General features: G+C 41.2%; 1 long non-coding RNA gene across 2 annotated transcripts in view; it reads right to left on the bottom strand.

Annotated features, from left to right (window-relative positions):
• The window catches only part of LOC147014230 (uncharacterized), a 79966-nt gene that overhangs the window by 45635 nt on the left and 22561 nt on the right, over positions 1 to 11770 (bottom strand). For both annotated transcript variants that reach the window (XR_015050431.1, XR_015050432.1), the window contains exon 2: positions 7656 to 7780. This is a non-coding gene — a long non-coding RNA (uncharacterized LOC147014230). The remainder of the gene's footprint in view (positions 1 to 7655; positions 7781 to 11770) is intronic.

Here is an 11770-nt window from a genome sequence, read left to right as displayed (position 1 = left end):
AAAACAGAGAAGTCACCAACCTGTCTGTGATGTGAAAGCAACAAGCTGATGCAAGACCAACTCTTTCTTGACATCTTGCCAGCTATATATGTAGTTAGCTGGATTGAGTCCGGCATCGTTGTCCACTTAGGTATGCTTTAAGCTCCAGAGAATCCAGACGAGACAGAGGTGGAGCATGGATCCCAACACACAGGGGAGAGTAATACTCCAGAGGCAAAGATGGACAAAAGTTTTGCAAACTTGTGAGTAGTTCTTTTGTTTCAATGAATGACTTGGAACTACGGAGCATATCATTCTATGGATGGCTTTGCAGGCTAGTCTTTTCTATTTAATTCCAAACTGGTTGTGCCCAAACAAACCACGTATCTTCATTCATCTGAGCATGCTTTCTCATTGATAAAGTTTTTTTTTCTTTTGCTTGAATTCCACACCAGATAGAGGACGGGGAATGATTCCATTGACAGCAAATTGTTCCATTGATATTGACCTAAAATCCAGGAAGGCAGCCTCATATACCAAAAGTAGAGAGCTTGGCAAGTAAAGCAGGATGCCAGACTCTTAAATGTCTGGGATATGTCAAGGGAGGCAGTCATCACCTCTTGTTGAGATTTATGGCCTCCAATCATTGCTGAGAGAGGAGCAGCAGCATGCCCAAAGATGAGTAACCTGGACAGTATCCAAAGTGATGGTCAGAGATCATGCTGTTAGAAAGATGGAAATGATTTCAGCAGCAATGATGGATTCCTTGACTTTGCTGATAATTGTAAGTGTGTTTACTATTCCCTCGTTGATAGGATCTATCTTTGACTCATTCTTGTTTATGGGAGTGATGTTGCTGATTTCCAGGCATACATGAGGTAGCCAAAGGAGGACAGGCTGAAAAGCACAGATGAGGAAGCAAGACCAATAGATCAGGATTTGAGAATATTCTGGCCATCAGTCACCAAAACAATGTTGAGGCTGCATAGAAGCTCATCCATACGCTCGAATGAGGACACAAATTTAAGTCGACAGTGGGTCGAAGGGGCAAGGTCGGGAGAGTGTGGGAGGGGTAGGGTACACAATATTTGGAAGCAAGCTTGAACAGAGTTTCTGGTGATGCCATTTGAAGTGGGAGTGAGGAAGAGAGGCTACATTGAGGGGATCATATGGATGGATTTGATATGGTGTCACCATGATTATAAGGAAGGAGACAGGTTGGAGAATTCAACCTTGAAATTTGCAAAATTAAGCTTTCTCATTTGCCTTGTTGAATGACTTGCAATGTGATGTGAAGTTGCCAGTTGAGTTCACATTCCATGTTGAGAAAACAAGATGTTTGACTGTAGCTGCATCCCCACATGATTCAATCCACCAGAATCGAGAATATGGATTTCGGGAAGTCACAAATGGGATGGGATCTCTCAAATGGCATAAGAGAGAGGATGCTTTTATGTAAGTATTCCCAGCTGGAATTTTTTATCAGATATTGAGGAGATGGAAGCTCAATCCTTATGTGAGAGGGCAGGTTTGCAGTTCCTACAAGCTGGCTTGTACAAGCAGCCATATTCTGCAGTGTTTAGGTTTCCCCCTCACATAACGAGATAGATTGGCCTTTGACAAATAAGAACCTAATCAGAGTAGCCAAGTGGGGAAGACGAGCACCAGGAAAGTGGTGCTGGAAAGTAAGTCCTTTCCAGTTCTCGGAGAGAGGACTTACCAGATAAAGCAATCTGTGTTGGGAAGTCTTCAGATTGGGTCAGACCCATTGGGCCAAATTTACGAAAGGCGTTTAAGAGTTACACGCATGCAGAATTGCTAATTGTGCGATAATCACCCATTCAAAGTTAGTCGCTATTCGCTGAAGAGTGATTATGTAATGCAGATCAAAACCTAATCACAAGCGTTTAAATAACAAAGAAACTTTTTCACGTTGGTGAGGACATGTTTAAGAGTGCGTTTGAAGTGGAACCAAAACACTAAGACCACCTTGATGCTAATCTATGCCTTGATACCCGACAAAATAGATATGATGTTTCTTTTTCCAATTTGCGATTTATAAAGTCAGTAATTTTGTGATTAAATGTCGAAATATTCTTTTTCTTCATGATGTGCTATGACATCACACCTGGAAGTAGACCACCATATTCGGACTGTCTACGGATTACATCGTGGTACAATTTAACTCAAACGGTGAATAATTTTCGATTTTCCACAAATATGCCGAGTCGATGCGTCATTGGTGGTTGTAGTCATACAAATAGAGATTGTTTCATGCTACACTAATGAACCAAACACCATGAGTTTGTCAGAAACTGGATGAGGTTTGTCTGCAATACCCGAGTGTGGATCGTGCCGAGAAAATGTTCGCTTTTGTGCTTGAAACATTGTACAGAGCACTGTTATGAAACAACAGATGGCTAGATTTTGGGGTTATTCCACCACGATTGAGAGATGATGCCATCCCCATTATTAAGTGGAAGAAACAGCTGTCGCTCAAAACTGTAATACCATCTATACCCAGGAATCCTTCAGGGGCTTCATGTCTCACTTTGAGCACCAGATTTCTTGGCCTTCCTCCTCAATTTACTGATATTAAAGAAGCATTTATAACACTCGTACTGGAAGCCTATATTTTCGTTTATCAGTTGAACGCTGATACACGATTGCATATCTTCAAAATATACTCCAAGATTGGCTCTGTTTCAGCGACAACTTTACTTTCTTTACACTCTTACTACCTCCAATCAGTCGCAAAACTGACGAATTGAAGCCATATTGCCTTAATCAGTGGTCATGCCAAATACATCACTTGGGATCAGTCAATCACATTAATTAGATGCATTTGTACTGTGCTGTTCTGTAATGCTTTTTCTGATTAGCCAAATCTGTCACGTGGGTTCACGAAAATTTGAATATTCTTAATTGCTATTCGATGTATTTTTTAGATTTATGTGCAATATTTTGCTTTGGGGATAAGGATACTTGAAATAAGTATAATATAGTATAATTTGTACGAACCAATTAAGTTATCCCCAGCTCTGTAATATGAATGAAGAGGTTAAGTCCGGGCATATTGCAGCCGAAACCAATTCTTCCTCCAAACCAAAATAGACCATTTTCACGAAATCATTCATCCCCAGTCACTTTTGAGTGAAAATTGGCTAATATGTTATTCTAAAGTTTTTGGATGTGCTGAATCCATTTCCGTTGTTTTCCAAGCAGTATCTATGAAACTGACACTCCCAGTGGGCCTATTCCAAGATGGCCACAGTGGATAAAAAGAATACGTTTTCACAAATAGTTTCAACTAGATAGCACGGCGATGGATTTAGTTTGGTATGTAAGGAATAAAATCACTATTTAAATAAAAAATATTTATTTTACATTTTTCTTCTTCAGGTATGAATAAAACATTGTAAAAGGCAAAAATACAAGATGGCCACTGCCAATTTTCCATAATCTACATCTTTGCTTGCAAGGACCACATACAGTAATTGAGAATTGAAAAACAAGTGTCACCATGTCTGTAGGCTGACTACATATTCCTGACAAAGTGCTAAAAACAAAATCAAGCTGTCTCATTGTAATTTTGAATTGCTAACTGAAAGTTAACATCAAGTATGCAGTTCCTTAATCATTGCTGCAGGTGTCATTGGTGACACTGCATTTGCATGCTTCTGTACAAAGCAGTCAAGATTTCTTGCATTTGCAACACTAATGCACCTTGTATAACAATTGCAAGTGATAATTTCAAGGCAAGATTCTGGGATAGGTGGTAGGGACATCAGGATTGGTGGTAGGGACATCAGGATTGGTGCCAATGCTGTGCCGTCTGTTCTCCATCCCATGGTTTCAGGAGGAGGACGTTTGAGGTACTGCTTGTGTGCTTGTTGCCACACCATGGGTTCATAAAGTGCCCGTTTGGTGTGTTATGACAGGGCATCACTTGTGGGTGCGCGGCTTTCTGGTGCATGTGACTTAACAAACATGATAGAGCATGCCTTGTTCATGGTGTTGATATTTAGAACATTGTAGACTTTACAGATGAACAGTTCTGCATTCTGGGCCGTGGTGTCATCTCGTTCACTTTTTCCTAGACCTTCAAGCAAATGATAGTGCTCCTAGAAGTCTCTCCAGGAGGACTTTTTACCATATCTGGATGTGTATGAAGTGGAGTCACTTCCAGTGATAGCATGGAAGGCAGGCAATGTTTCCAACAAGTTCTCATTTAAATGAATTTGCTTCACAATATTATGTATTGGGATATACTTTCTCTTCTTAACTGTTCCTGCATTAAACCAAACTTTGGAACTGGCAATCTTGTGGAAATATGCCAGGAGCAGTACGAGGACATCAGTATCCCATGCAGCTATCACGATGCATGTGGCTTGACTCTGTACACAGTGGAGGATAATTCTTATGTCTGCCTCCTTGTGGTGGGCTTCTAATACATTTGTGTCTTTGTCGCTTCTACTAAGTCTTGCGCTACGCTTAGAACCCTCGTTTGAGTTGTGTCCTGATTCTTCTGCCCTTGGATGTCTTCTGTTTCTTCTGGGTCAGCTTCTAAAGGCTCTGGCTACCAACATCAATCGAAGGAACATGAACAGACCCTAAACAGCTCTGGAACACAGGATATAATTTCATGTTCATTGACACTGAATCCTTTGTGCACGGGTTGTGCAAAGATATTTGCCCTCAGCTTCAATGCTAGATGTACCATTTCCAGGAATCTTTTAGGGGCTTCATATTTGGCCATTATTGAAGGTTCTTGGTCCTCAGATTGTAGGGTGGAGAGAGGCATGTGTCCAAACTCAACTGGTACAAGCAATGTCTGTCGCACTTGCAGAGTGATGAATTTGTATACATTGCATATGTGTGTCTGCAGCTTTTCTTTGAAGGTATATCTTCCATTGACATAGGATGGAGGTATTTCTATGTTGGCTTTATCAGCCAAGTTCCAGTACCTTGTCCATACCTCCAAAAGCTTTAGAACATGTTCCTTGATTGCTGCTTCTTTTAGCTTGTCCTTCTGTGGCCATTTCTGTATTTGTTGAATTATCTTTGGTTTTAGAAGTGTTCCTAAGAAATTTAATATAGTTACTGAGTGGATCCATGTTGGTATGAACTTCTTTATCCCTTCTCAGACCTACCTAGTGAAACCACACACTCAGCCATGGTTCACGCCAGCTTGTTTTGCTGCTATTGCCCATCACAATCACTTTTTCAATCGGTATCATCGTGTTGGCTCGAGTGAGGCACATCACCTGTCTCCCCTTGTGAGCAACAACTGTAAATTCATTTAAGAAAATGTTAAGTGACAGTACACAGAATCTGTTTGTGATTCTATCTCAAATAAACGGCTAAGGTCCAGTAATTTTGGAGAATTGCTAATAGCATTCTCAACCGTAATCGATCATTGATTCCTGTCTTCTTCAATGACCTTGAAATGCTTCCTTCTCCTATTGATAAAGTCAACCTCTTCACTGAGCATTTTGCCTCAAACTCCACACTTGAAGATCACGGACACACATTGCCTATGTGTCCTTCTCGTCTTGACACCAGGCTTTCCACTATCATCATCACACCCAGGAAAGTTGCTAAGATTATTCAAGGGCTTGACATCTCAAAATCTACTGGACCAGATCAAATCCCTGCAATTGCTTTGAAGATGTGTTCAGCTGAACTGTCTTATGTTCTCTCAAAATTGTATTGCTTGTGTCTGTCAATGTCTGTGTTTCCACCTAGCTGGAAGCAGGCTTCTGTAGTCCCCATCTTTAAAGGCTCCAGTGAGAAATCTGATCCTTCCAACTATTGGCCTATTAGCCTTCTACCCATTATGAGCAAAGTGTTTGAATCCCTGATCAAACGGCAACTGGAAACCCACAACCCACAACCTCTTAACTGATGACTCATCTGGAAACCCACAACCTCTTAACTGATGTCCAGTATGGTTTTCAACATTCAAAGTTTCCTGTTGTTGTTCTATCCCTGATCACTGAACATGTGATTAGGACTTTGCATCATCGTGGAGAAGCCAGGGTTGTTGTTCTCAACATCTCAAAGGTTTTTGACAAAGTGTGGCACAAGAGTGACAAAGTGTGTCATTAGCTAAAATCATATTGCATCTCTGAAAAAATTGCTTGATACAATTTCTGACTTCCTTGCAAATCTTCATATCTCTGTGGTACATGAAGGTCAATCATCCCCTGTCCATAATATGAATGCTGGTGTTCCTCAGGGGTCTGCGTTGGGTCCAATATTGTTCTTGTTATGTATCAAGGATCTGCCTGATTGTATTCTTTCACAGTTAAGTATTTATACAGATGATTTAACACTGTATATTACATACGCAGGAACCTTGTCTCCTCTTTCCTGTGTCTGTGCCAGTACCACTCTCAATCAGGATCAAGAGAGTGTGATTAACTGGGGAAAAGACTGGCTTGTTACTTTACACCAAAAAAAGACTCACTTGTTGTCTGTGTCTGGTTCAAGATCGCCTTGTTTTCCAAACCAGTCTATGGATTCTTCACCTTTGCTTGAACTTGCTGCTCTCTGTCTGCTTGGATTGGAAATCAGCTCAAACCTCAGCTGGGAAAAGTACATCTCTGGTACAGCGAAAAGAGCCTCTCAGCACCGAGGCTGCTTATTTTGTGCTCGGCGATACCTTCCTCAAGCTGCTATGCTCCATCTACACACGGCCACTATTCGACCTGTCATGGAGTATTATTGTCATATTTGGGCTGATGCTGCAGCCTCCAGCAATGTGCTGCCATTCTGGTGGGACAGGAATTAGCATCATCCCTGGAACCTTTCTCAGTCCACCGTTCTGTTGCCTTTTTGAACCTTTTCTATAGATATAAGCATGGAATATGCTCTCAGGGTTTCTCACAGGTTGTTCTACCTGAGCATACTTTCAGTCACTCTCCACATTTGGCAGTTTCTTCCCATCCATGTTCTGTATCTGTCCGAAGGAGTAAGTCTATGAGGTAGTCTTCTAGTTTTTTTTCCCCTGCACCTCATCACTTTGGAACAGTTTGCCTGCATCCTGCTTCCCCCTCAATCACAACCTACCTCAATTCAAGAGGAATGCCAATAGATTTCTCATTTCTGTTAAATATCTATACTTTCCTTTATATAGCCCCCACCTTGAGTAGCCTTTGGCTTTGTGGTGGGTGAAATCTCATTTTTTTTTAAAGCACTGAGTTATGATACATGTCCTCAGCAGCCTTGAGATCGTTTACACCTGCAAAATGTACCAAGAGAACTTGGTCATATTTTGCGGCTTCTAAAATCCTGTCACTCATTTTCGTCATAGTGACAGATGATAGATTACATTCAGCAGGTGTTTCCTGGCAAAACATGCAGACATCCCAGTTGACAACCATCGTTGAACTTTGCAGTGAAGAAGGTCTCCATGTACATGGACCAGCATCCTGTTCCCAATCACTCAGCATATCCTGTTTCCTATCACTTGCAGCCTTGATATGTGGTGCTTGCTTGTAAAAGATGCATAGCAAGACCAATGCCATAACACTTTTTGCCTATCATCAACGTTGGAGATTGCTCGGACCCGTTTGAGTCCGGCTCAGTTTTGAGGAGCTCTAAGTTTGACTTGAGCATGTTTAGCTTTTTTAGTGTCAGGATTCCTTGTTCACTGCCTTGAAATATTTTACCTTTCTTTGCAGCTTGACAGATAATGCAGTATTCAAATTCAGTGGATCTTTAATTCTCTATTGAGGCTGCACACAGCTTCCATGATCATATGGTGTTGTCTTCATTCTTCATTGTTGGCTTCATCCTGAAAAAGAAAAAGAAAAAGATTACTGAGTTGTCTGGAAACACTTTCAATGATTGTCATTACTCATACTTAGGTTCAGTTATTGAGTTTATATGCCTGGTATTGACTTAATGGCAAGGGTGGTGGGCTTGGGATCCTTGGATCCTAACTTCAAATTCCACTTGGCTGTTGAATTAATACCAGGTGGGGTTGACTCTGCCTGTCATCCTTCTGAGGTTGGCAAAATGAGTGCCAGCTTGGGGCATCCTGTGTTGGAGTGGTGATCTGTCTAGGATTGTGCCCAATAGCCAAGGAGACTTATTTGGCAGCACCAACACTGTGCAGAGTATGGTCCCAATGAATGGATGGATTGAGTTCATGTCAATAACATACAAGCATGTATGGAGATCTGTTAGAAAAATATTCACCTTTATTGGTAAAAATATATCTTAACTATTTCTATGGAGTTGTGAATTTTAGAGGAAGCGTCAGATGAAAACCTCATTATTTCACAAACTGTGATCTAATACATCCAACAAGGAGAGAAAACATTTTTCTCCTTCACAAATTATTTTTCTGAGCACAGACAAGGAAGTGTTGACCTCAAAAACCAATGTGTCGACACCAAGAACAGAATTCTATGCTTCTGAGAAGCAAATTCGACATGGATATTGGAAAATTCATGGTGGCCATCTTGCATTTTTGCCTTTTACAATGTTTTAGTCATACGTAAAGAAGAAAAATGTAAAATACACATTGTTTATTCGAAAAGTGATTATATCCCTTATATCCCGAACGAAAACCATCACAGTGCCTTCCAGTTGAAACTGTTTATGAAAACATGTTTGTATTTTTTTACATCTGTGGTGACCATCTTGGATTTGGCCCAAGGGGAGTGTCCGCTTAAGAGATACAGCTTGGCAAATAGCAGAAATGGATTCAGCACACCCAACACCTTTAGAGTTACACGTTTGCCAACTTTTACTCAAAAATGCCTGAAGCTTTTTATACAACCACAATTTCAGGATTTTTTTTTACAACCCTAACATGGCTTCAGGAAAAGTTGATCTACACTTTCCCAAACCATATCCCAACAATAATTCTTGAGGAGATTAAAAACTCAAACAGGGAAGCCACAATGATATTCCTTGACATCCAACAGGCTTTTCATTCCATTGATAGATTTTAAATTATGCAAGTTTTAGGATGAATGGAACAAGTTCCTCACACCCTTCCCCTCCCGACTCTCGCCCCACCCTGTGCTTCCTCCCACCCATCCCCTTTCTCCAGACCTCCACCCCACCCCTCCCCCTCCTTCCTCTCCACTCTCTCCCCATTTTCCTCTCTCCTCTCCTCCATCCTCTCTCTCCCCCAATCTTCTCTCTCTCTCCCCTCCACCCTCTCCATCCCTCCACTCGGCTCCCACTCTTCATCCACCCCAATCTTTAAGTCTCAGCAACAGTGGAAATTCCACGCCATGTAAAATGTGACTTCAACACCTCAGCAATCCCCCCTTCCCTCTCCCCCCTCAACCTGACCCACTCCTCTCCCTCTCTACACCCACTCTAGCCTCTCCCCCACTCTCCCATTTCCCTCTCCCCCAAATTTCAAAGGGGTCCAATATAGTATTACAAAAGCTTTCAAAGTAGTTATGACGTACCTCCCCCGATTCCCTCTCTCCTCCCTCCCCACCCTCTCACCCCTGTCCTCCCTCCTCTTCCCAGCTCTTTTCCCTTCGTATTGGCCGGGAAGAGCCTTCAAAGAGGTCCTATATAGTAGACATGCATCTCACGAAACAGCAGCTGGGACACGTTCATTTTTCCCCAGGTTGTAAAAAATGTTCATTTTTCCCCAGATTTCTCCAAATTTCATTCAGAACATTTCGAGGGACCTCTGAAAATGCAAACATTAGACCTTACGGTCAAATAAATAGACCTTAAGGTCAAATAGACCTTACGAATAAGCCATCCCCCAAGGGGACAGGTCTGAAAGCCACACATCCATTCAGTTATTTAAAATGCATTTTTTGTTAAAACGTCTAATTTTGACCTATTTTCTCAGGATTTATTGCAGTAGTCATAAACTATGTCAGCAACAGTCAAAAATGATATTACCAAAAATGATATCATAAGAATAAATCCTGGGGTAGACCAAAAGGGTTTAGCTTTGTTGGGCCTCAAAGCACGGGGAATTATTAAACATTAATAAAATCAAAACGCGATACCCCACAAACACAACACATACCTTATTCTTCTCGGGAAACATTCGTCTTGACAAATATGCACTCATACACCCACTCATTTTATTAGTTAATGACAGAAGATGCATTCATTGATTCAGTCTTCAAATGTACACCAGAGGCCTATGGGACGTCAGAGCGGTGGGAAGCAAACAAAATGGCGGTGCCTGCCTAGTGGGCAGTGCTGGTGATGCTGGTGGAGAGGGGGAATGTATGGCCTGTCTGATGTAACCAAGTTTGAATGTAAAATGTGTATTTATGTTGCACATGTTTTGCCTCATTCATGCTTTGCCTCATACATATTTATACTCCACCCATGTGTTGCTTCATGCATGTTTATGCTCCATCCATGTGTTGCATCAGATGTGTTGCATTTAGGGGGCGAGAGGGGCTCTTCCCTGTCTGCATTGTTGTTCCACATGATTTAAACCTCTAAAATAAAGAAAAAGTGATTTCAACCTTTGCAAGAGTTGGTTAAACTGCCTGGATCATTCTTATTCAAGAATCGGGACACGTAGGTCGTTCCAGGATAGCCTGTACAATGGGCAGCGCTTGTGACAGACAGGAACAGAGCTTTATACCTATATAGGATTCTGACTCAAATCATCAATGCCATCAAACTTTTATACGCTAATCCCCAAGCGTCTGTTCTTACAGCAGATGGGCAGACCGAATTGTTTGACACGTTCGCAGGGGTCTTTCACAGTAACACCCTCACACCCTATCTATTCATTAATGTTAGCCGTCCCCTGCTCACCAAGAGACGTGGGTTTTGCTATCACCTCTGTTTGTGTGTCTGTCTGTGGATCTGTCTGGGCCATAACTTTTTTACCATTTGAGTTTTATCATCACATTTTCAACAAAGCTTTATTATGAGAATATGGAGAAGATAAATTAATAACTTGTTCAAAAGGCCAAAGGTCAGCATCACATAAAATCGTCAATTTTCATCGAATTGACCTGATATTTTTTAGAATTTGCATATTGGGTTACTGAAGCCTATTGCTTTAGAGGTCAAAAGGTCATGGTCGCCAAAAGTCGTCAATTTTTTTGTATCTTTAAAAAAAATCTGTTTTCATCATGTTTAGCAAACAGAAGAAAAAGAAGAAGTCTGATTACAAAGCTGACACAGACGGGCTTTGCATTTTCAGATGCTTTCTCATTGTAAGTTGGATGTTATGCCTTTCGCTTGATTCATCCAATGGATAGAGGGATAATGATAAGCCTGAAAACTAGTCAAAGGCATGTCACAAAGTTCAACACTGATTGAGACTTTGCTGATTATATCACACTTGTTTTTGATAGTTTAAAAGGTGCTCAAGATATCCTTATCTCCATAGAAACAGCTACCAGTGAGGTAAGCATCCACCTTAACAAAACTAAAACTGAACTTATTTCAATGAACACGCAATCAGTCATCTGCAACCACCCAATCTAAGTTTGGTATGAACATCAAACCTGTAAGTTACTTTAAATACCTGGGTTTATACATAATGGATTTGGGAAAAGACTTCATGACCCTGAAAGGGATGGCCTGGGCAGCTTGCAACAAATTAGACAACATTTTGTGATCAAACTTGCCAGAGAAGTTAAAAAATAAACCTCTTTAGGGCTACCGTTGAAAGTATACGTTAGAATGGTTCTGAAACATGGGCCCCTCGTGCAAAAATGTCTTGATGGAACATACACTAACCTCCTTAGGCAACGTCAACAACATACCTTGGAGGAATCATCCAATGCTTAATGCTATTTATGGTAACCTCCCACTGATC

The sequence above is a fragment of the Eptatretus burgeri genome, chromosome 13 (genome assembly GCF_056783735.1).
Source record: "Eptatretus burgeri isolate ZD-2024b chromosome 13, Ebu_testis_v1, whole genome shotgun sequence".
Lineage (NCBI taxonomy): Eukaryota > Metazoa > Chordata > Myxini > Myxiniformes > Myxinidae > Eptatretus > Eptatretus burgeri.
This window is presented reverse-complemented; position numbering and strand designations above follow the sequence as displayed.